We start from the raw sequence: 25,776 nt of genomic DNA on the forward strand, positions 1-25,776 counted from the left end.
GCACTCTCTCCCAATGCCACTTGTGCTTTTGCAGTCTGTAGCCTTTGCCAAGCCTGTCACCTGTTGCTAGAATGAGAGGGAGGTAGGTAGCACTGTACCAAAGGACTTTTAATACTATATTTGGAGTAACCTGTATGCCTGGGCATTTAAGATCCTGGAGAATATCTATATGACAAGCTGACCATACCTGTCTTGGAAAATATGATAAGAGAAAGTGAATACACGCCTGGCCAGAGTCCAACTCTGGTTATTTATTTGACAGGCCCTGTTCTTTTTTTACAACAGAATGTGAAGGTAAAGAACACTGCCAATAAAGACATCATTTTAAGCAAGACTTAGGGGCCTATTAGATTGGCGGGCAGGCTTACATCCGCCCGCCATCCCTGCGGAGCTGGGACCGTCCGCCATAGGTGCGCTGGTCCCACCCACCGTATTAGGATGTGCCCGACACATTGGCGGGCGCATCCTGGCAGGTTAACATGTGCGGACTGTGCTGTTGGCTGCAGCACTGTACGCAATGTTAAATTACCATGTTTTGCATTGTGATGCACAACGTGGCAGGCACCGCGTGGTTCTTGCCACCCTGAGCATCGCAATGTAGGGGGTCCATAGGTGCCCCTGAAGTATAGCCACCCATTTGGCTATCCTTCTGTCACAGGCCAAGTACTACTCTCAGCCTTCTCTCTATGGCTTATCTGCCAACAAAATGCATCTGATATAATATGGAAGCAACACATATGACATCTGTGGTCAATTACAAATATTTTACCACACATTTTGCTTCATAGACTCAAACATTGTGATAATATATGTTAACTACACATATATATGCATAAACACTTTTTTAGTGAATCCTCTATTTCAAATGTATTGTATTCTGTTGGTTAACAAGGAAACATTTTTAATGGGGTATTGGATATAAAACATTAAATTCCCATTTTAAATCCCTAAGTATTTTTCTCTCCAAACCACTGCTAAAACTGACTGCTGAAAAGAATTATACAAAATTTTGCATTAAGTTCAAATGTTAACCACCATGGATACTGGTTTTGGAGTGATGGTAATCTGCTCAGCAGTTTTATGTGATATTTTAACTAAACTTCGATACCTGGTGGGTTCAAAGTGTTATTTCTTTGTAATTTTGGACAAGTGCAGTCACAAAATTGTTTATCGACCTTAATTCTGCCTCAAATGTATCTAGTTCGCTGAGATTCACTTAAACAAGTTGGCAGACTGGCAGGGCCAACCCTAGGACTTTGGGGCCCTGGTTGAAAGTGTAGATGTGAGCCCTCCCTAATTTGCATGTGTCATCACTAGAAGGGAAATAACATAAAGTGACATCACATAAAGTGGCATCACAAGGCTATTAATCTTCTTTGGCTTAAGTCACCTAGTGTGAATATCAGTAACATGGATAAAAAGATAAATACCCAAATGAAATAACCCCCTTTAAAGCTGTATTAAGAGGACTATATTAGTCATACTGAGCGGAAAAGCGAGGCACCGGTCTCACAAAGATAGATTTCTTTACTCCATGTAGACTGATTTTTTTCTAGATCAGAGCATGACTAAAATCCCACAGCATTTCGCAAAATAAACTGAATGGCATCACTGTGGTAAAAAAAATGCAACAGGGTATGGAAAGATAACGTTGATTTCAAATACATGCCCCTTTTCATTTTTATTTTAAAACTTTATAAATCACAGGTCAGAACTATAAAGGGAAGGAGAGTTCTGTAGAGAAAAAGCTTTAAGTTGTATTGCATGGAAATAGGCATGCTGCCTCTCTTGTTTCCCTTAACCTTTCTGGCATGGTACTATATCTGTTCTCTCTCTCATATTAAGGGTGTAATGTGAGACGGGAGTGGTACTACTATATCTTCATACTCTTCTCTACCAGGACCTAGAACTTTGCGGACTATAATACACTTCTATTTCGGTGTGCTTTAATTTGTCACACTACTAATCCAAAACAACGTGTAAGATGTTATGACTGATAGGATATATCTATTTGGTTACAGCCCTGAGGAAGTCATAGTGTTGTATAACTACACGCCGAAACACGTGTTGGCTGATGTATCGTGAACCCATGTTCTAGAAGAAAATGGAAATAAACAAAGAAGAACTTTAAATCTGGAGAGTTCTGGACTGATTGTTCATGGAAATTGGGACTGTGACTTATGCCAATTAATTTGTGTCAAAACTGTTATCGATCTTACAAATAAAGTGCTCGGAGGGACTTGGTTTAGAATTAGTTCTGCCCATACGGAACATTGTGGGTGTTTGATCCGCATTCTCTCTCCTTGAAGCACCACATGTGATTGCGATTATATACATACCCTGACAATATATTGGAGAGCGCCCATTTGTCTGTAGGTATCCATTTGTTTGTGTAATTTTCCTCCCATAGACTGAACTTTGATGGCCGCACTCATAATTGTTGTATGTGAAAAATAGTTACAGTTTTTATTAATCTAATAAGGAGTTTAAAGTGCATCAAATCTATTCATTAGATGATCCCACGCACTAGCACTTTTATAACAGAGAGGTCTTTTAATGAAGTGTTCTTAGTTTTAGAAAGTTCTTATTTTCTTATCCGATTAAATCTTAACTGTAGATGAGTTTAGGCACTAGCACTTTAAACATGTATAATTAGGATATTTATTGCAGTGACCTTAGCCTTAGAACATTCTTATTATTTACTGAGTGTGCACAAGTTAAACAGTACTGTTTTTAATATCATGTAATCGTTTTAATTAACTATTTCATGTCTAATAAATAATATATATTATATTTAAAAAATATATTTAAAAAAAACCTCCAGAATTCTAGAATATTCTCATTGAGTAGCTCCCTGGTATTGATTCCCCGTTTTGCCAGGCCTTTGTAATGCGCACTGTTTTTATTTGAATGGGGGGGGGGGGGGGCTTTCTTTTATTCTCCACTTAACTTCTCTGCCTCTTGTTTTTTTTTGATTTCTGTAATTTTTTATTGTATATAAAAAAATAAATAGCAGTGATACTTCTGCTGCGCGCACCGCCGTAAACATAACACGAGTCGTTCTAGGCACACGTGACGCTGCCATGAAGCAAACTTTTGGATGCAGCGCTACCTATACCTACACGGATGTGTACTCACACCGCGGCAGTGAAATTTATAGTAAGTTAAAGCAATTTAGCGCCGAGTCTAGCAACCAAAAACTAGGCTGTGAAAGCAGCTACAGATATGCTGTGAAGAGAGAGTAAAAAAACAAATTCTGGGCATTTTGATTTTAATTGCAGACACCGCTGGCCTCTCGGTACAGTCCTCAACTCACTGCTGTGGTAAAATACCGGGGTAATACTCTATTGAAAGTTACAGACTACTTATTTCTGAGACACATCAAGCATAAATTGTTTCGGATTGGGGAGGGCTCGGACTGCATGTCACCGCCAAGGACACAGAGAGTGCATTTAGTCGTAATACCTGGAATCCCTGGCAGCTACACTAAAATAAAGACTCTTGCATTTCATCTTAGCCTGTTCCTGATATAACCGGACATGCCAGGCTGGAACCGGAAAACTTCCCACACAGTGTGAGTTCCTCGCAGAGCGTAGGCTGTGGTCTTTCCTCAAAATGGATTCTTGAACCTTAACATCATTTTTGTGGTAAACAATGGCACAAAGCCAGCCCCAGACCTTTTTATGAATGGCAGTTAAATTACAAAATAGTTGATTTTTTTTAGACGTGGAGATTTAAATGATTTGCCAAGAATCACAGGTTTAGACCCACCGCCACCTACTCCATATGCTGAAAGGTCCACTCGAGGTAATTTCATCCCCTGGGCTTCACAGCCAGTGTGTAGCGCCGCGAAGCCAAGGAGAGAGGAGAGGGCCCCTGCCCTGGGCCTCGCAGCACTCGTGCGAGTCGCAGGGAAGAAGGTCCCACACCTGGGCTTAATAACCTGATCCAGCGCTGCGAGGCACAGGCGAGAGGGTCTCCCTGCGTTGGTGCTCGATTATTTGTGCATGGACCGAATTCTCATACATGCGCTAGAACCTTAATACTGAGGCACTCAAATCACTCTAAAAAGCCATTTGGTTCATTGCTTTCAGACGAGAGTTAAAGAAAGCCCTCATGAAGAGAGACACTCCCTTTTTGGCTGCATGTCTGGACCTCCATTGGCAGACTGCTGCCCTTAGATGCAACCCAATGTCATCCTGCACAGAAGTTGGTCCCCTGGAGACGGCAATGTAAAAAAACATAATTTGATGGCAGTCTGCTAAAGTCATGACTGATCTTTGTTCGGAAACCATACAATATCTCTAGCTTTAGTCCATTGTTTCCACTCTGTTCAACAGTGTTTGAAATACTTATTGCTTTTTCGTGAAACAACAAGAATATAACAACCTGAAGTAAGTAAGATAGCTCGGAATGTTGAGTGTCTGCATACACGAGCTGAGTGTGACCTGCCTTTTATAGGTTCAAATCCCAACGAGACATTTCAGGGGTTTGTGCTGCGGCAGCAGGGATTTCTGTGCAACATACAAATCAAAATACAAACCAACCTATTGCTGTGGCTACTAGTCGTCATTTTGTCTTTCAGAGGTGGATACACCGAGAATAAATGAAGTGATAACAGTAACATCCGGCATATGTGTGTGTTGGTCCTCTCCTTCTACTAGAAAGGATCATGTAGATTCAAAACTCTGCCTTAAAGGAATTTCAGAAAAGCTCTCACTTGGTCATTTTATCATTAGATGTGTCAATAAAGCTCTCAATTGGTCATTTTATCATTAGATTTGTTAATGTAGTCTGCAAAACCAGTACAATAGGAATCAATCAAATGCTTTCGGTGCATACACTGTTAAAAAAAATCACGATGCAGATTAAAAAGACACAATCAAATAACTAGGTCATTTAGAATAAGTAACAAACGCTTTGCCCAAGGAAAAATAACAATGTGTGCTCAGTGAGAAAGAGACTGTAAACTGTGCACTTGTCGAGCCAGTTTGATATTAAGTTAAAATAAGGCGGCACTGCAGCTGTGCCAAGTATTTTAAAGTAAGCCTAAAGTCAATAGAGCTCTAAAGCAAATACTAAAGTAAATATGCAAAATATCAACAAATGCATTAAAATAAATTGCCCTAGAAAAATAGCTCCGACTGAAAAAAGCAACACATATCAATCGAGTTCCAAGCAGAATGAAGCCCAAATAAATAGAAAAAACGAATTAACAGTAACTCAAGTCCATTTATACTGTTTCAAACAACACATGATGTACAGAACCACCAAACATTGACAATTTGAAATGCATTATATTTTATCAGTACTGACTTGGAAACAAGATGTATAATAACATTTTTCTTTCTTTCCATCTAGACACATGCATTGTTAAATAACAAAACACTTGGGGGCATATTCACAAGGAGCTATTGCGGAATTAACGGCACTTTTGTGCAGCCAAAGTCGTTTCCTGTGATAACAGCCGCGAAAACATCGCCACAAGGACCCCTGCAACTATTACTAATGAGATGCAGGGTAGGCGTTCCTATGACAAAACCTGCAACAACACCACACCTCAACATTCACAACGGCCAGACAGATCGGCAATAAGAACACAAAACACGCGATAAGGTGCGTTAGCAGCAGGAATTTTACACCTGCTCTGACCTGGTGTAAAATCGGACGGCAGCCTGCACCAAAATAAGGAGCCCAGCCCACGACATCATCAGAAGGGCTGCAGATGCCATGGAGCAACTGAACATTCAGCACGGACATCCAAGAGGGCCACAACACCGACCGACACCACACCCAGGCCCGCAATACTCCCCCCTGGCCCACACCCAAACCCGGACCAAGAAACTGCACACCAACACCACGAATCACAAAACAAATATGTTGCCTGTGGTCGCACAAGCAGGAAAATCAACATACATGCGTGGCCAGAAAATGGAGAATCTGTCATACAGCAATGCAATCACCAACAGAAAAAACACCATACAAACAAAAGACTCAACAACCATTTGGATGAGTCCTAGCCGGTCCTCACTGGACAATCCATAGGACACAGCCTGGAAGACTAAATCCAAGAGAAGAAGGTGTGCCATGCGCCCAACAAAGGAAAGAGAGGGAGAGAGCTAGGGAGAGAGACAGAGTGAGCCTACACAAGCAGCGCAAAGCCTTGCAGGGCCCATGCGCATGCCAAGGTGCGTGTGTGTGTGTGTATTGCCATCCATACACCATGAGCCCAAGGCTGTGTCCCAATCTCAGCGCCAAAGCCACATCACATTCCAAAAACGCAAGTAGTAGTCAGACAAAAAACAGGGATGAAAGCTCCATTGTTCCAATGTAGAAGGCGGGAGCAGACCTGTACCTCTGCCCTTCATCCAGAACACACCTGGAGCACCCTGAGAGAGTTGCCATGGCAGATGTGGATGGCATTGCGCTAATGAACTATCCAACTTATTCACACCCCACACACAGAAGCCCCTGCCTGAGCGACCCCGCATGGGATGCCCTTGACACTCACAGAAACAGCAACCCATTCAGCCCAATGTTGCAAACACATTTGAATAATTGCCCAGAGCTGTAGCATACCCTCCACACAACTCCTGCAGTTCAGAAGAGTGCCGGTTCCATGAGACGCACCAAGGCAATGGCAGGCCATATCGGGCACATGTACAACCCCTGTAACGTGGAATGCTGCATTTACTGGGCGTATTGCCACTGGCAGTGCTGTGGATCAGTTTCCGGCTCAGCTTCCGCATTGCCTACGTCACCTGCGTCCAGCCCTGGTTCCACTGCCGAACATGCACATTCAAGTGTCCCATGGAAGTCTGCCTATCCAACACAAACGTAGATGAATTGGACTATGACTTGAGTGTGTGCCCCCTATTGGAACACGGACTGGAGTGTAACCGAGACAGCCGTGCATGGGATGCCTTGACATACTCCGTGTGTATTGGCAGTTGTGCATAGGAGATTGCACAATTCCTTGTGTTCAGTGACCACATAGAGGCGCTCCCCTTTTGGGCTGTGTTGGGGATTGGTGAAAAGGCGTGGGCTGAGCACACCTGCCCGGACGGGTTAATGGATTGGCTCACCCTGGTGTTCCTTGAACACAACAACAACATACTAATGGAACACATTGCACATGAAGCTGTGCGGGCATTCATGGACGAGTAACTCCGTACCTGAAGCCACATCCGATTGTTATCCACAGCACAGGTCCCAACAACTTGTAGCATCATGGGGATTGCTCACATATCAAACCACAACAGTGGACACGTCTGCCATCATCCAGACTCTGGATGCATGTGCGTGGAACAACGTGTGTGTACCTACACCTGTGCAAGGTGATGTAGGTCCATGCTCGGAGCAACACAGCATCATTTTGCAACATTGCCAATCCAGACACACTCCTGGGGGAGAGCACACGCGGCAATCTAGCGCGACATGTGAAGCTGTCGGACCCTTTCACCTGATCACTGTCAGCAGAGCAGACAATCGGCGCACTCCGGTGGCAGAGCACTATGCAGATACTATCGGCAGTGGGTCGTGCCCTCTCACATGGGGCAATGGGCAGACGCCAAACAACACATGACTCATCCAGCAAGGCAAGGTGGGCTGGGAGCGTTGTAGTGATGAGTTGTAACAACAATATATGAACCTCAGCATGTACCCATGCTGTGTGCAAGTGTCATAAGCATGTCCCTGCCTGTTGTGGCCGTTGCTTAGTCCGCACTAACACGCACATGCCAATAAAGTCTATGTCACCCCATTGGTGTCTAACTGTGAGGTGTGTTGATTAGATTGTCCACTTGTGTGCCACAATGAGTATCGTTCCTTCACAGGGAGGGACTGACTGACGCATGTGCAATGGTGTTGTGTCCCTTTTGCAAGTTCAACCTCTGTGAGCCAGACATTGTTTTGGGATAGGTGCTGGCTAACATGTGCACTTACTTGACTTCAGCAATGTGAGCATGGTGTGCAACCTCTGACCATGTGGAGCAATGTCATACATCATAACAGAATATGTCCACACAGATGTGTGAAAGTGGGTATGCGACGTGCTGTTCTGTTGTCACATGTGATGTAGGCCCCCACTCCTGGCCTGCTACTGAATTGATCAGACCTACCCACAGCCCTATTCTACACATGGACTTGTGACTAGTTTGGGGGGTCGTGAGAGTATTGTTGATCTGCAATGAGGACACAGCTAGTACTCACCTTCAGAGTTAACCAATTTGCCATGTGTCTCAGGGATACACACGTGCATAGATGTAAGTTACCATGGTGTACCTTCATGTGCAATAATTGTCCCTACATCTAGCCATACTTACATGCGTGAGTGAACATAGTAATGACACATCTGTGTGATTTGGAATATTTTATTCACATTCAGGTGAGTGACAGAGCTGGTGCTGTACATGACCATCCAAGCCCACATCACATGGAAGCCCAGTAGTGGGCCAAACACAGTCCTTTGGGGATTGAGAAGTGATTAGGAAGTAGGAGAGTGCAGTTTGCAGCAGGATTGCTGTGTAATTGGCCAGTAGTGATGAAATGGCAGTCCATTTCGAGGTCCTTTTGCATGTCGCAGAGTGTTCAGGGAGTCAATATTAGGTGTTTCCCAGGGCATGATGCATAGGTCATAACCAGGCAGGGACCGGGCATATGGCGGGATGGATAGTACTGCCTCCTTCCTCACAAAGTAATTCCCATGCCTTCCTAACTCCCCTGATACGGGATCTGTGTCCTGTGTGTCCTGTGTGTGTGTGGCGGGGTGATGGCTGCAGCACTGTGTCACACTGACACAACAGACTGTGAAGGTGATGGTGCTGTATCACTGTGTGCCACCAACATATCAGGGCTTGGAGCTGTATGTGTTGATATTCCCGCTGCAGTCATCTGGGACCGGCTCAGTGGCAGCAATGGCAAGATGAAGTACTGCAGGGCATTGAGGTTCCCAGTTACTACTTGCTGGTGTCCAGCCGTGGCAGACAGACTTCTGCTCCATGTTCTCTTTTGACCTCTGCATCTGTGCCAACTCTGTGCTCTGATCGCTGGTGCCTGTCTGACCACATAGTTCTTGTATTAGAATCATTGTCCCAGCAAGGTCAGCCAAGGTCTGTGGTGGAGCATGGTGTGTACAGGGGGTGTCCGATAGGGACTGTACGAGGTCCCTGGTGGGACTCAGACACCCACATTAGGCATCAAGTTTGGCTGCCACGAGTTCGAAACCCACCCCCAGCTGGTCAGCCAACTCCACCTGGCAACGCCACATACGTTATTGGAACTCCATGAATTGGTCGGGGGTGATGGGAGACAGCTGTGGTGATGTGTGTTTCCTGCTGTGTAGTCTGTGCAGGTAGTGGGCTCACCTCGGGGCAGCTGGCCTGCCCTGCTTCTGGGGATGGGGTGTGGAGGCTATCTACGATCCGTTGGAGGGTGTCGGTGCAGATGACAAGGGGGTCCTCTTCATTGTCACTGAAGATATATCTGGTCTGTTCTGCAGGAGGTGTTGTTTGTCCCTCTGCAATGTGAAAGGGGGAAGGCAGGTTAACAGATTTGTACATGTATGTTGGAGATTTGCATATGTTTACGTTCAGACTGCATGCCAATTCTGCATCCTTCTACTCCCTGTTGTCTCTAGGTCCATGAAACCGTTTGGTGTCCGTGCGCTGAATAAGTACTTTTAACATAACCTAACATAACAATGTACATTGTGACTGTTTTGGTGTAGCTGGCTATTTGATGGCAGTCAATGTGGTTTTTGACTACATGACGGACGTGTGGTGGTGCCCGTGCATTGTCATCACACAGTGTCATGCAATGCCTGGTCTGAGTGGACAGTTAGTACGCATGTACAGGACCTGTTGTGAGTCAGGTCCTATGGTGCTGGTGTCGCACTTTTTGCCTCATTTTCGTCATTGCTGATGTTCTGTGATTGCTATGTGTGTGTGCTACATTGTTGGGGAGTTGCCCCTGCAGCTCAGAATTTGTGTAGCCTTCTCCCTTTGAGGCGGAATGCCTTTGAGTTGTGTGCTTTTCGGGGCCTGTTTTGTTTTTGACTTGGGTCATATGTGCTCTCGGACAGATTTTGTGGCCTGGAGCATTGTTCGTCTGCTGCGTGTATTGTGCGGCATGGGTTGTGTGTGCATGTGGACATGTCGGAGTGTGACCTGCTCCTTTATGGATGTGATCCCCACTGGGCTACCTCCATGTCGATTTGTGGGTCATCTCATGTTTTTGGGCTGCTGCCATGCTAACAGGCATGCAGTGTTACTTGCATAGTCAGTGTGGGTCATAGAGCCGCTGCTTTGCTGGATTCCGCACATGTGCATGGGTCGGTTGCGCTATTGGTGATCTGGAGGAGGCCCCTTTGTGGACATTGTGGTCGGGGGCCTACTTGGTGTTTCTATGTGTGCTGCAGTGTGCCAAGGCTCTCAGTGACATGATCCAGGGTCATTGTGGGTGTGCAGTGTGCTACACATAATTGTGCATGTGTGCCATTGTGCCCATATCCCCTTGTGCCCCCTGTCCCTGGTCATTACGCACCCTGTTGCTGTTGGGTCAGGTCGTGTTGTGCTGTGTCCAGGCCCCCAATTCCTGCCACCGTCTCCACACTGCTGACTGTGGCCACCATTTCTTCCGGGTCATCAATCACCTCCTGTGTCGCAGGACTCCTTCCACCAGTTGCCCCTCCTGCCTTTCTGCTGACAGAGAGCTTCTCCTTGGTTTGGCGGTGCACTTCATGCCAGCGCCTCTTGACCTCCTCCTGTGACCTCCTCGCCACTCCGACTGCATTGACGTTGTTGACGATGGCCTGCCATATTTCCGTTTGGGTTTCCAGTGCCACAGTGGAGGTGGCGGACAGTTGTTGGTAGTGTCCTATGACCTCTGTGACGATGATCTGGTCTTCCATGTTGGTCATCCGCGAGGCTTGTGGGGGTTCTGCTTGTCCTCTGCACTTGGTCCAGGTGCATCCATGGTGCCACGCAGTTTGAAATGTTTTTTTTTTCCTTTTATAGTTCATTTTCCCGCCAGACACGAGGACGAGGGATTTGCAGGCCTGTGGCTGGTTTTCTCTGATTTTTGTACCACGATTGGCCTCATCGCATGTTTTTTTGCGTTCGCGCTTCGCCTTTTTGCGGCGTGGTGTTGATTTTCTCGCAGATTTTTGACGCGTTATCTGATGACTATCGCATGGTTTCGCATTACTGTGAATTCCACGTTGACACAGGGTTAATTTCCTGCAATGGGCTGCAATGTTGAAAGTTGCGTTATGCTACTCTTGTGGTAGTTATCACACTTTCTTGTGAATATACCCCTTTATTTATTGCTGCAAAGTCATTCTTTCCACCTAAAGTAGAATAACAACTTTAAAATGCATTGCATTAATTCATTTCTTGCGCATCTTCTTACTGTGAAGTGAACTTCACTTAATAGAGAATGAACACGTACACTTCTGCAAACAGCCTTCAGCCTAGACAAATGGCATCTTATTGACTAAGAAAAAATACAGAGACCAACAGATGATTCACAATATCTTTCTTTTATTTCAGTGAGAGAGAAACTCATGCAGATTCATTGTCGTGTACAATATTTAAAAGCCTATAATTAGAAACACAAAAATGATGCCAAGTAAATTATTTTTAATTTATTTGTGAATTAAAGCAGTAGAATATGCTATCTGTGGACCTGCTTTGGAAGTCCCAATATAGAGAAAGAAATCCATTTTTACTCACTCAGAGCAACCTCTGTAATTAGGGTGTGAAAATTACTTAAAATGATTAATTATCTCAGGAGTATGCTGCTACTGAAAACCACCCCACTTGCCAGGGATGATATGTCCCTTCTGACCAACCCACCTGCCACCTCAATGCTCCTAAACCTTTGTCCAAAATCACTAACTGCACTCAGCATCATTCTGCATGCAGGTGGTAGGGCAGTTGGATCTGGGGCAGAGATTAAAACCTACAATGTGGCTGCTTGGCCCAGGAGGCCATTGGTTGCCCTACAGAAAGGAATTGGCTTCACCTGACACTGCCGCACACCTATGCTCTTGACTCCCCTGGCTGCATTCACTGTGGGCTAGACGCAATTCTGGAGCACATTAATCAGTATTACTTTATGTATTTTAAAATACAATTAACAAACCTCCGGTAGGAGTTTATCACCTTTCCTGTCTTTTCTGTACAGAGGGCTCACCCGATGCTGGAGATCTCCACACTTACAGGTATAGATTTTAATAGTAAATATAGGTGACACAAGGGAGAGTGGTGGGAAATCATGGAAAATTAGTGCAAAATGTGTGGGGTTTAGATAAATTAAATGAGTGGTTTAGGGAGAGACATGAAAAAACAAAACACAGCTACAAATGCGTAAGCCATCCACTTTCACAAAACACATCTACATCTAATTCTGTAGTTCTATTTGCACTGTAGGCTTATATATATACTTCACCCCAGTCTTGGAGTATGTCAAGCACCAAACATAGCAAAACACTTGTACTACTGTAGTGTAGTTCCTATTTCCCTTATAGGTTCTGCACATTGGAATAACATACACAATAGGCTTGTCATAGGACTGAGGTCTGTATGCCCCTATTATGTATATTAAACTTAATTACTGTGTACCAGCTAGCTCAGAGGCCACTAGAAAGTTCTTGAAGACAAGAAGGGAATAGCTTCTGGCAAACACATAACATAAAAACCACATCCCTCAGGATCGTGGAAGCAATATACTACTTTTCATTCAGTCACTCATCTCAGAGAAGTACTTAGAAGAACCAGTTGGGTGTGTTTACAATAACATTTATTGCACAGTTGTTATTCTAGTACTGGTTATATGTGCTCCGACAACTGTTGGACAGTAGCAGAGAATTATGGCCAGCAGTACAATTAAATAAAAAGGCATTGTTCTACCATTTTGCAATAGTAATGAACACATACATGAAATACAGAATGCATTAAGATAAAGCCTATACCCCTATGATGCCTAACCAGATGTACCTAAGTGTACCTAGCAAGTGTGTAGGTCTTAGAGAGCCAAGAATTCCCCTAGGATTTAGTCTAACCCCATTAACTTAGTGGGACTTCATCCTGATCTCGAGCTGGACACCCAAAGATGGGTGATGGACCTCTGCCAGCTGGAGCTGCGGCATGATGCAGGTTGCAGTGTCTCAGGCAGAGTGTCACCATGGAATCTCGATCTCCTCTTCTTTGCTTGGTGAAAGGGAGGTATACTTATACCGGATAGGTGCCTTGGATTGACGCAAAGTTGGTCAGCGGAAGAGGAGTTCTTGGAGAAAGGGTCTGTTTCCAAGAATTTGTGTTCTTGGAGAAAGGGCCTGCTTTCAAGAATTTGTTGTGACGTAGGTTAGTCACTGTTGGACATGGAGATTACGTATTTAGGATGGACCGTCTTCTGTGCCCAGAGCACACCGATCAGATAAGGGACAGCCTCTCTGTTGCTCGTTATTGTGAAGGGAGGGCTAATCTAGGTCAAAGGGCCTGCCTGTGTGAAAGGGCCTGCCTGTCTCTGTGACACGAAGGATTTGTGCCTCTGAGACAGAGTACCTATGTTAGGGCCTCAATTTCGTTTATAACACCCACTCCAATCTATGGACAATCGTGAATAACCCATTAAAAGCAAACTACGTGACTGAAAAAGGCATTTGCATATAATTGGCAGGTAGTTGCATGAGAGTGTTTAATGAGCTGAAAAAATAGCAGCTGTTAAAATATGTAAAATTGCTATAGACTCTGTGGAGACAGGAAAAATCTATAGTGTAATTAAAAAAAATCAATATACTCTTTAGAGTCAGTAGTAACTTATAAAAGTTTCTGTTTATAAAATAAAACTCTCATATGCTTTTCCTGAAGACCATGCTTTCTTTAGAAAAAAAAGTCAATTTTAGAGGGAAAGCTCCAAGCACTCGGTGAAAGTTGAAACAATAAGAGAAAAAAATGTGTTTCAGGACATGTTTTGCAAAAACAGACATAAAAAGTGCTGGTTGGCAGTCACAACATTTTCGTTGCTAGCTGCTGCAGTGAACAGACCTTTTTAATACCTCTCATAATCGTTGTGGGAGCACAGAAAGAGCAGTGCTGCAAGTCGCTGGTTCTGAGGCAGCCGGTGCTGTAATTGATACCTTGGTGGGTGCTGCTAAAGGAAGCATAAGGCACTCACTGGATGTGCAAGGAATGCTTTGGTTTGATGGGAATACGCTTGGGACACAGCCAAGCATGGGCCTTCAGCAGACCCATCGTGGTGGTAAATGCCCCTGGCGTTTTCCTTTGGAAGTGTCAGACAGATGATGACCACGCATTCTCCATTGCAAAAAACAGGCATGAGAGAACAGGTATGTTGCAGTCTTTTCAGACTGGTCTTTTAAATATTAGAAACCATGTGAAGCATAGTTCCTGTTCGAGGTATTCCCAAGGTGTATCACAGTGCTTGTATGTGAAAGATAAAATTTCTCAAAAAAGGAAAGAGGGGCAGTCTGTATTTAAGAGTGCTATTTTGCAAAAAGGAAACAAATATTTCTTTAGCTGATGTGAAATGAAAAATAAAAGCTCTGCACAAGCATGGTTTTCAGATTGCCTTAAGAATTTGAATTTTACAAAGGAAACTTTCGTTTCATTGCTGTCAGTGTTGGTGCTTCTAGCCAAAAAAAGGCACAACCTCCCCACACTGCATGATTTCACTACCTCTGGATGTTATCTGTACATAACGTAGGTCTGGCCTATGTATACTGAGTCACTTGGTGACGTTCAGGAATCATTTTTGTGATAGGTATTTGTGTCAAAAGGCCAAAGCATTCATACTTTTCTAACTGGGTCTGTCCTGTTGTTTTGTAAATGGCATCTAATGTTGCCCCAGCTGATGTGTGTCAACTATCCCACCCCGTGCAATGGTGTTTATTGGTGTTTGGCAACGTTCCTACTGGTGTTTAAACAACCACATTTCTAGATGCATTTGAATTCTGTAAGAGTTGATAACCTTAATGAAGGTAACAGGTATAAAGCGTTGCAATAGGAACAAATCTCTAACATTTCAGGATCTGAAAATGTAGCAATTATTCCTAAAACAGACAGCATAATATTCACTGTATCAGTAACCCAACTTTCTGAAAAATGTACTGAAGGTAATGACATCACTGAATGAATGATAAAATGAATGGAAAATGAATGAAGGTTTAAAATACATTAATCAGAATTTAAAAACTGGATGATTAAGTACATCATTTAGAATACAAAGGCGTGTTCAGGCCGAATACATTTATAAGTCTCTTTTGCATTTGAACTAAAAATGGACGTGGCTTCAGTTTTATGTTGATCCTGTGTTGTAGAAAGTGTCCACTAAGAGTCAAACTAAAAGCTAGCTCTAAGCAAAGCCAGAACAGAAAAAGATGAACCCAGTAATACCCCATAGTTCTACTCATGGTGAAGCCAGGTCTGTATCTTTTGGAAAGGAATAGGTTCAAACGTTTTTACTTACATGTTTGTTGTTTGTTTTTGGGCTGGCTGTCGCTTCCTGTTCACGTGGAGCCATGGAAAACGTATCACAGTTTATGAAATAGCCAGTAGCTGTAAGATCAATTGTTGAAATTGCATTGTATTTAGTTGAAGTTATTTCTGCTGTTTTTGTTGAAAAACGTTGAAATGTTAAAGTTAATAGTTGATGTCCTTGCTGAAAAAACGTTCAGATGTTGAAGTTATTATTTGATGTTTTTTTTAAAAACGTTGAAGCATTTATTATTTGATATTTTTGGTGAAAAAACGTTGAAGCTTTTATTAATTGATGCTTTTGTTGAAACACGTTGGTGTACATATTTGTTTTTGGCAAAATTGCAACTTGAGTGTTGTCTTGACTTTTATTTTGAATTTGAAAGGTTGGTTCAAGGAGAACTGGTTCCATTGCATTGTTGCATAGTCCCCTACTCCATGGATTTTATTTCTCAAACCTGATGAGCCTTTCAGTTTGAATCTCTTGAATAGTAGTGAGAGGGACGTCTACTATTGTGGAATTCACGAGGCCTACTGCTCAGTATTGGCCAAATAGGTTTTGGTTGATTCCTTTATTTGAAATGAATCTGGTGCTTTTATCACGGCAGGATGCGGCAAAAGTACAGTTCTTGTTCCTTTCACTTTAAGGAGTGGCACACGTACTTCTGTATGAGGGCTCAAATTCCTTTGTGTCCGCGATCTTTTTCTCTCTCTGCCCAGATCCACGACTTTTGGATTCAGACAGGACTTGCCGTGATTACCTCGACTTCCCAGTGGCGGCCTGTTTCACTTTGACAGAATCTTTGTTTGTTTCTTTGTTTCCTTTAGTTTCTGTAAAACAGCCAAACGATCATAGATACAGAATGGTTTTTATCCGCCATTGTGCCTTCACATGTTTGATCAGGTTCCCACATTTGTAAATAGAGCGACACCTCCTAGAGAGCTTCTTGGCTGAGTATGTATTGCTCCCTGAATCCATATAAGTGTTTGACCCCACTAATACCCTGCCTAATACCCTAGCTGTTAAGGATTGCTCTATGCCCCAGTCCTTCCTCTCCTCTACCTTAATTCCCTCAGGATGGCGTTGGAGAGGAGTACTGCAACACTACGTCCATTCCTTCCATAGCCTCTTAGTAGGCTCGAGAGCCAAGTGTGTGGCCACAGTCAGGGTAGTAACGTTGATTGCGTATCTCCTGTAATGGATTTGCAAATCTTTTTATAACAGTTTTGAGCGTCAGCCAAGTATTGAGGCCATACTTATAGGAAACTTGAGGAAGGACCCACTGTCACTGTGAAATTTGAGGGGCCGCAGTGGTCCTTTACATGGCACGATCAAGTGGACAGTCTGATGCTGTCTAACAATGGGACCTTCGCAGGTCTTGTGATGGTGTGGCCTGGCATTCGGTTGCAGATGTTGCAGTTCAAGACAAAGCCAATAGTCTGACTTCTGATCCCAGGCCACCAATAGCACTGTTGCAATGAAGAAATAGTAGCTATTACCCCTGAATACGCGGAGCCCAAGCCCTTATGTGCTTTAAATGATTAATTCCTGCCTACTATCCATATTTGGAAATACTCTATCCCCCACTGCAGGAATCTGAGCATATGGAATGTTGTTTGCATCTAACTTGTAGGGGAAATTTCTTAGACACGGCTGTGCTGCTTTTGCGTGAAGCAATTACAGCCACCATATTCTAATCGTCTATTCTTGTTGTTGGACAAGTGTGCGCAGCTATGGAAGCTGTGTGAACAGCCCCTTTTATGACTTCAACAGCCACTGAATTCCCTTCAACGTGCACGCCATCACGTTGATGACTCAGCGTGTTAATCACGTGAGTTATTGGTAGGTCGTTTTTCAACTCCACTACCTGTTCCCATAATTTTTGTATTTTAATGATGCCACCTTGTTTCATTTTTAAACCCATTTTGTTCCTAATGGTGTAAATATTTATTTTATCATTGCACACAGTAAAAGGAATCACACACAATGAGTGTTGGGAATTCTTGATCCGTGTTTACAAGTGCAAGTATCAGGGCTTTTAAAGCTGCCAACCAAGCCATGCTATTACCTAGAGGTAGTTTTTTTGTGCAATGAGGACGGAACTTGCCATCCAGCATCTGATCTTTAACCAAAGTGGCCGGTGGGGCAGACCCATCAGTGTAGATTTTTTTTAAAATTCATACTGATCTAGAGACAAGATTTCATTTGATAGATGTTGTTCTTTTTCATATTGCAGGAAGGCCTGTGTCTTTAAACTTGGGTCAAATCTGCATTCAAAGTCTGATGCAGCAAAAGAGATAGCCATTTATATCCATTCTGGATGTAAGGCTTTGGCATTAGGAATGCTAGCCCCGGTACTGGGGTGATGATAATAATGCCTCTTCCCATGATCCGGTTCTCTTTCTTTTGCTACAGCAGTCTGAATGGTTGTCAGAATTTTTTTATTCTGTTGAAAAACTCATTTCTGTGTTTATGTACTGATGAGAATCGTATATGATTGGTACAGTTTCACCTTTATTAAAAGGTAAAATAAGTGTACCCATATTGACCCAAAATGATACTGAGTACCAAGTGGTGCAAGTTTACACGTGTGTGCATGTGTTTGGAAGAAATAATATCTTCCTGGAGTGAACAAAGAATATTGGTGTTTTCTTGTGTCCAGTGTTTGACTGAAAAGTCAGGTTTGAAAAACGTTGTAGAAAGGTTTTACTCTCTTTGTGAAATCAAAAATGTATGTTCTGCCAAAATCCAGGAATCCCAGTATTGATTGGAAGTTGTTTAATGTATTTTTGGAGGCTGGAGCAGCGCACATTTTTCTAAAAAGTTAGCTGCCAGGCTTTTGCCTTCACTTGAAAGCTCATATCCCAAAAATAGAATACTGAGGTGGGCAATTTCTGATTTCTCAAAATTAAATTTGTAGCCCACAGAGGCGAATCCCATAATAACGGTGCTCACCCTGGTCAAGTGTTTCCTCAATAGGTCATCCGTTAGATAAATATAGATAGATAAATATCATCCAAATAATTTAGGACAACGCTTCTTCATCAAAGTGCTTTAGCAATTCAGTAATTCTTTCAGAAAATAAGTCTGAGCTGTTCTTATACCCTCGGAGGAGATGAGAAAAAATTGGCTCTAGGACTCTAATATACTAAATGCTGTTAGGTACCTGTTTTTAGGTGCTATAGTTTGACAGAAACATCCATTTGAGATAACAAGTGTTGATTTGTATTTTCTCTCGCATAATGTTATTCATTAATGCGGCACTATCTGCATGTTGGACAGCATGTGTCTTTGTGCAAGTGTTCAAGTGTCTGTAAATGAAAACTAGACTAAATGTATTATCAGGTTTTGATAAGTGATGCAAGGGATTGTTCATTTGTGAAGTGCATTTCAAACGATCTCCTGGTATTCAAGTTGATCTAAGACCTGTGTTTTTAGCTTCTTGCTCAATAGGACATTGGCTTTGAGCATGTGGTGAAACTATTAACGGGATCACATGGTGGGTTGAGTCTTCATCCCATCCAGCATGATTTTTATACAATGCTGGAGCTTGGGCTACTGCCCACTCCCGTGCATATGCATGTTTAAGGTGAACAGGGAACATGGTTGCAATATTCAGGAAAAATATACTTTCTCCCTTTGGGCGCTCCCTGACGAATGCTGGCAGCTAATCTTATTCTGCTAATAGTATGTCAAAACCAGACTATAGGTTCTTCACAAAGAGACCTTTTACTTTCCTGTGTTCGTCCTCCTCCATGCGGAGTGTTATTTCATATAACTTGTGTAGGATGCTTACCCTTTTGTCTGGTGTTTCCACCGTGATGCAATCATTCAATTTTGCTGTCTGGAAATTCCTTCAGGTTCTGGTGAGGTATTGTTACTTCTGCCGCTCTGCCTTAGCATTGTCTGAGCCCAATCTCCGTTCAGAAGTTCAGTCTTTACAATTCTGTGCGAGTCTAACTTTGAGACCTGCAACTTTCTTCTTTTTAATTTTTTTAATTTTTTTTAATTGAGGTGTGCGACCGCGGCAATCGGGAACAGCGGTTCCGACTGCGGGACCCTCGGGGATATCCTAATTTCCTGTGCGTTGTCTCCGCTTTCCTTGCGGCGGGTTGTTGCTTTTCCGCTGCTTTTCCGACCGCTACGGTTGGTATTTTAGACCTCACCGCCCACGTCGGGCGGTTTTGGTAGGGCCGCTACCGCCGCGGTCGGTCTTTTGTGGCGGTTCATCCTAATTTGGCCGCCGGTTTATCCTCATGACGAGTTGCGTCATGGCTCTGTAAAAGTTTTACCAACTCTTTGTGCATCTAGGGGCATTATATCAATGTCAGGATGTGGTGTGAAGCCGGTTAATGTCGGCCATGTAGCTCCTGGCCTACCTAGTGGACCGAGCCTTGTTTAGTTTATTTGTTGTAGGGCGCCATTAAACCAGAAATTGTAGTCCTGGTTAGTGAGCGGAATCCTAATCTCCTCAAAAGGAGTGTAGACCGCTGGGACTTTTTCATGTATGTAAGAATGAAAAGTCTAAGTTGTTGCATTTACTGCTGGGAATGTAACCCAAGATTAGAACACATCTGTTTGATTATCTGCGTGTGCCTCTATAATTATCACTGTACCTCCTCGGTCTGTTAAACCATGTTTGAGGGTTTTTTGTGTGAGTGTATGCCTGACTTTGGGTGCAAAATGTTTTGCATTTGCTTCCTCTTCGTCGTTTGAGACCTGTGTCCCAGTGACAGAAGCAGCTGCCTCGGCAGACATTGTGTTGTGAAAACAAAATGTCCTAAAAAAGGGTTTTCAGATAAGGTTATATAAAGGCACAATTGTTCGGGAACTTTTTCCATCAAGCTTGATTAACCAACAGCCAATACATAGGAAGTTTGCCTACTCAGCTGTGGCGGAATTCTGTGCCTACCCACTCCAGATGTCTCTGGTGTTTTGTGAGTAGGGGTCTCTGAGAATAAGCATGCCTGAACTACTCAGATTCTACTGTTAAATAAGTTCCACAATCACGGTTGGGCGCCATGTAGTGTAGTTCCTATTTCCCTTATAGGTTCTGTGCATTGGAATAACATACGCAATAGGCTTGGCATAGGACTGAGGTCTGTATGCCCCTATTATGTATATTAAACTTAATTACCGTGTACCAGCTAGCTCAGAGGCCACTTCTTGAAGACAAGCAGGGAATAGCTTCTGGCAACCACATAACATAAAACCCACATCCCTCAGGATCGTGGAAACAATATACTACTTTTCATTCAGTCACTCATCTCAGAGAAGTACTTAGAAGAAACAGTTGGGTGTGTTTACAATAAAATTGATTGCATAGTTGTTATTCTAGTACTGGTTATATGTGCTGCGACTACTGTTGGACAGTAGCAGAGAATTATGGCCAGCAGTGAAGTTAAATAAAAAGGCATTGTTCTACCATTTTGCAATAGTAATGAACACATACATGAAATACAGAATGCATTAAGATAAAGCCTATACCCCTATGATGCCTAACTAGATGTACCTAAGTGTACCTAGCATGTGTGTAGGTCTTAGAGAGCCAAGAATCCCCCTAGGATTTAGTCTAACCCCATTACCTTAGTGGGACTTCATCCTGATCTCGATCTGGACACCCAAAGATGGGTGATGGACCTATGCCAGCTGGAGCTGCGGCATGATGCAGGTTGCAGTGTCTCAGGCAGAGTGTCGCCATGGAAGTCTCGTTCTCCTCTTCTTTGCTTGGTGAAAGGGAGGTAGGTATACTTATACCGGATAGGTGCCTTGGATTGACGCAAAGTTGGTCAGAGGAAGATGAGTTCTTGGAGAAAGGGTCAGTTTCCAAGAATTTGTGCTCTTGGAGAAAGGGCCTGTCTCCAAGAATTTGTTGTGACATGGGTTAGTCACTGTTGGACATGGAGATTACGTATTTAGGATGGACCGTCTTCTGTGCCCAGAGCACATTGATCAGATAAGGGAAAGCCTCTCCGTTGCTCGTTATTGTGAAGGGAGGGCTAATCTAGGTCAAAAGGCCTGCCTGTGTGAAAGGGCCTGCCTGTCTCTGTGACACGAAGGATTTGTGCCTCTGAGACAGAGTACCTATGTTAGGGCACCAATTTCGTTTATAACACTACAACACAAAGCTCTACAAAACAATAGAGAAAGTCAATAACACAAACACATATGGAAACATATAAAATACATAACACAAAAGACATAAAACTGTACTTTATTAAATTCTGTTATTATTAGGTAATATTTTAAAATACCTGTAACATTTTAATATGCATAATTAGATTTTATTACAATCTGTTGAAAAACATGATGTATTTTCTTTAAACAATGTTATATCAGAACTAAAATAATGCATAACTTGCACCCAAGGTTGTCTCAGATTGAATTTAAAATATATTATAAGGGGCGGGGAAGCTGACATTTAAGCAAAATGAATTTCAACGAATATAATTAAAAAATAATTTAAATAACAATTTCAAAAATTCAATTAGCTTAACATTTAATAATATGCTGTTTTTTTGTTGTCCTCATAACCATCAAGTAAACAAAGTACCTAAAGGAATTTACATAGAACAGCTGTCTCAGTTTATCTAGTATACTGGAAGGGACACAAATCTTGTAGGGGCCATTTATCCCTCAGCTGTCAACTGCATTCCAGGTAGGCACAGAGTCCATGATTTACCGATCTGCGGCAAAACTTGGGGTAGTTTAGCAGCCAAATGGGGCCGGGCATGAACCGGATAGCGGCTGTTCCATAGGTACAAGATATATAAGCACCATAGGAGATCAATCATAGGACCCGGGGAGAAAAAAAAAACCTGGGATGAATCAATGAAGCCAAGAAAGTAGATACCAGAATGCCCTTTTACTGTGATTTCCAGATCTAGCCAGATCCATGCATGAGGTCTGCAAGACTGAAGATTGCCAATCTCTAAATGTAGGGGGTGAAGAGTCTTTCCATTTTCTGCAAATCTCCCTTCTTGCAAGCAGGATAGCATAGAAGACTGGACACCTGGCTGGATTTTGTAGGCCTTCTTAAACCCCAAATACTACTAGGGACAGATCTATGATGACAAGACTTCCCAGTGATTCTTTGAGGTAATTACTAATATCCTCCCAAAATGTAGTTAACAGTGGGCATTCAAAAAACATGTGTGTATCTGATGCAGCAATCAAACCGCATTTAGCACAAGACACTAACTCTCCTCCTGCAAATTTAGATAACCTAAGAGGGGAATAATATGCCCTGTGCAGGGTAAAGATATGATTTCTGCAAAGCCAGGATGGTTTAACAATGTTCCACAAAAGTTCAAAAGAAGTTATCCAAAGATCTTGTAAATTCTGGTCCATCAAAACAGAGCCCCATAATGACTCTGGCAGAATAAAGTCTCCGTCCGACTCCTCCAGAATGAAGTTATACCATTTAGATACTTCTTTTTTAACTGGTCCACAGATTACTGAATCGGAGACAAAGTGGCTATGCCCTCCAAGATTAAATGTATTCCTATTAGCGGGTGAGGTTTTATAGGCCACAGTCCAACTATGAATCTGTAAGTATTTAAATCGTGAAAGGTTGGGGCCAACCTTAGCTTGCAGATGTTCCCACGAGAGTAAATCCCCCTCGTAAAAGAGGTCACCCCAAACTTCCAGGCCTGCCTCTCTCAAAAGGATAGCTAGAGTGTCATTAAGCCAGGGAGGATTTTCAGGCAACCCCCACAACGGAGTCTTTTCGCAAAAGTAATTTAATTTTATGGATTTCATGACTTCAGCCCAAGTTCTGGCAAGACCTTGTAAAATCTTCAGTTTAATTTTGTTTTAAAACTTAGAATTACCAAACTTAAAAAGAAAACCTGAACGATTAATTTTTTCCCCATCCAACATAGCTGCGTACATAGGACCTACCCCAGAAACTAAGGGACCCTTCAGCAACATTCGTGAATGGGATAATTGAAAGGCCCAAGCATACATTTTTAGGTCTGGAGCCGCCAAGCCACCCTTGTCACGTCGCCGTCTTCATTTTTTCCAAGCGATCCGTGAAAGATGGTTATTCCAGATAAAGGATGAGATGTTAGATTGGAATTTAGCTAAGGTAGTTTGATAAAAGTATAAAGGAATGGTATTAAATAAAAAATAAATTTTAGGAAGGATAGACATTTTGATGAGATTGACTCTACCACGTAGTGAAAGGGGCAAATGCGACCATGATTGGAGAAGCTTGTGACAATCTTTAACAACTGAAGATAGGTTTACTTGGACAAGTTTTTTAATGTCCTTGACTGCCGTCAAGCCTAGATATCGCAATGAAATGCCTGCTTGCAAATCGGTTATGGCATTCTCATCGTTCCATACAAGCATTTCAGTCTTTGCGGCGTTAATCTCATATCCCGATACTTGTCCAAAGGCATGAGCCAATTTCAAGATCGCCGGAAGAGCAGTGGTGACCTCTGATGTTAATATAAGCACATCGTCGGGGTATAATGCTACCTTCCTCATCCAACCTTGATAGTAAAAAGGTTTAATGGTGACCTCCTCCCTTAGATGTTGCGCAAAAGGCTCAATGTAAAAATCAAATTGCAAGGGAGAGAGTGGGCATCCCTGTCGGGTGCCCCTTAGAGATGGAGAAAGGGCTCGAAAGGTCACCATTAACGAGAAGGCACGCAGATGGATTGCTGTACAACAGGCCTATCACCCTACGGAACCTTTCCCCGACACCAAACTTGGCCAAGGCCTCCGACAGGTACACCCAATTAACCCTGTTGAAAGCCTTGGTTGCGTCCAGCGTAAGGGCGGCCAATGGGAGGTTATTGGTTGTTGCCATATCTATGGCACCAATCAAATCATAGGTTAGTTCGTAAAGTTGTCTCCCTTTCAGGAACCCCTTTTGATCCGAGTGAAGGACAAAAGGCGCGATAGAGCCCAATCTAGTGGACAAAACTGTGGTAAAGATTTTATAATCCACATTGAAAATGGAAATTGGCCTATACGAGCCACAGGCCTCCTTAGGTTTACCAGGTTTTAAAATAAGGGTGATGGAGGCATTATCCCATGATGTCGGAGGGGACACTCCTTCTACAAGGATTTGATTAAACAAAATGGTGAGGAAGGGAACAATTTCTGACTCCAGGAGTTTATATAACTCAGCTGGCAGCCCATCAGGTCCGGATGCCTTCCCATTCTTACCCTTCCTAATGGCTGATCTCACCTCTTCCTCTGTGATGGGATTATCCAAATGTTGTGATTGTTCAAAAGAAAAAGAGGGTAAAGTGATGTTACTCAACCAGCTCTTAATAGGCTCAGCCGTGATAACCTTATCTTCTTTATATATATCTTGGAAGAATTCCCTAAAAGCTCTCCTAATTTCATCATCTGAGGTAAAGTTGTTATTTCCTACTTTTATAGATGCTATGTTGTTCCGGACCTGATCTACTTTGGTCTTCCAAGCCAGTAATTTACCAGCGCCTTCACTATATTCAAAATGCGCCAACTTACTGGCTTCCCATCTTTGTTGAACTCTCAGATTTAAAGTTGAAGCAAGGCTTCTTTTTAGAATCAGCAATTGATTGTGAAGAGGGTCTAAAATAGACCCTGAAGCTGTACTGTTAATATCAATGTCGTGTTGAACACGAGCCATTTCTGCTTCAATGGAAGACATTTTTTCATTATAATTCTTCCTGCGATAGGCAACTTTAGCTGTAATAAGCCCTCTCAAGGTAGCCTTAAAAGAGTCCCAGATAATTCTATTTAAAGCAGAACCATTATTTAATAGAAAGAAGTTCTGAGTCTCCACCTTAAGATATGAGATTTCCTCATCATTGGTGAGGAGAGAGCGATCAAAGGACCACGTACTCGAAGGTTTCTTAATACGGAGACCTAATTCCAATTTAACCGCCGAATGGTCTGAAAGATGAGAGGGAAGGTAGTCTATTGTTTTAACAGAATCAACCAGTCTTTGAGTTATTAAAATAAAGTCGATCCTTGACTTATGATGATATTTAAGATTCCGAAAAGAAACCCCTTGTTGTTGTCCCGACCTTTGTCGCCAGACATCAACAAACCCATATTGCCTTATAGCGTCCAATAGGAAGGATCTAGTCTTAGACAAAACCGAAGATCTATTATTGGGAGATTTGTCCAAGACGGGGTCCAACACGATGTTAAAATCACCTGCTAGTATTTTAGGTCCTGAAACGTTAAGTAACTGCGAAAAAACAGTCTCCAGACAAGATGGATCATCCTGGTTTGACCATAATAACCGACGATAGTAACTGAGAACCCAGC

This window comes from Lissotriton vulgaris, chromosome 3_1 (assembly GCF_964263255.1).
Source record: "Lissotriton vulgaris chromosome 3_1, aLisVul1.2, whole genome shotgun sequence".
Lineage (NCBI taxonomy): Eukaryota > Metazoa > Chordata > Amphibia > Caudata > Salamandridae > Lissotriton > Lissotriton vulgaris.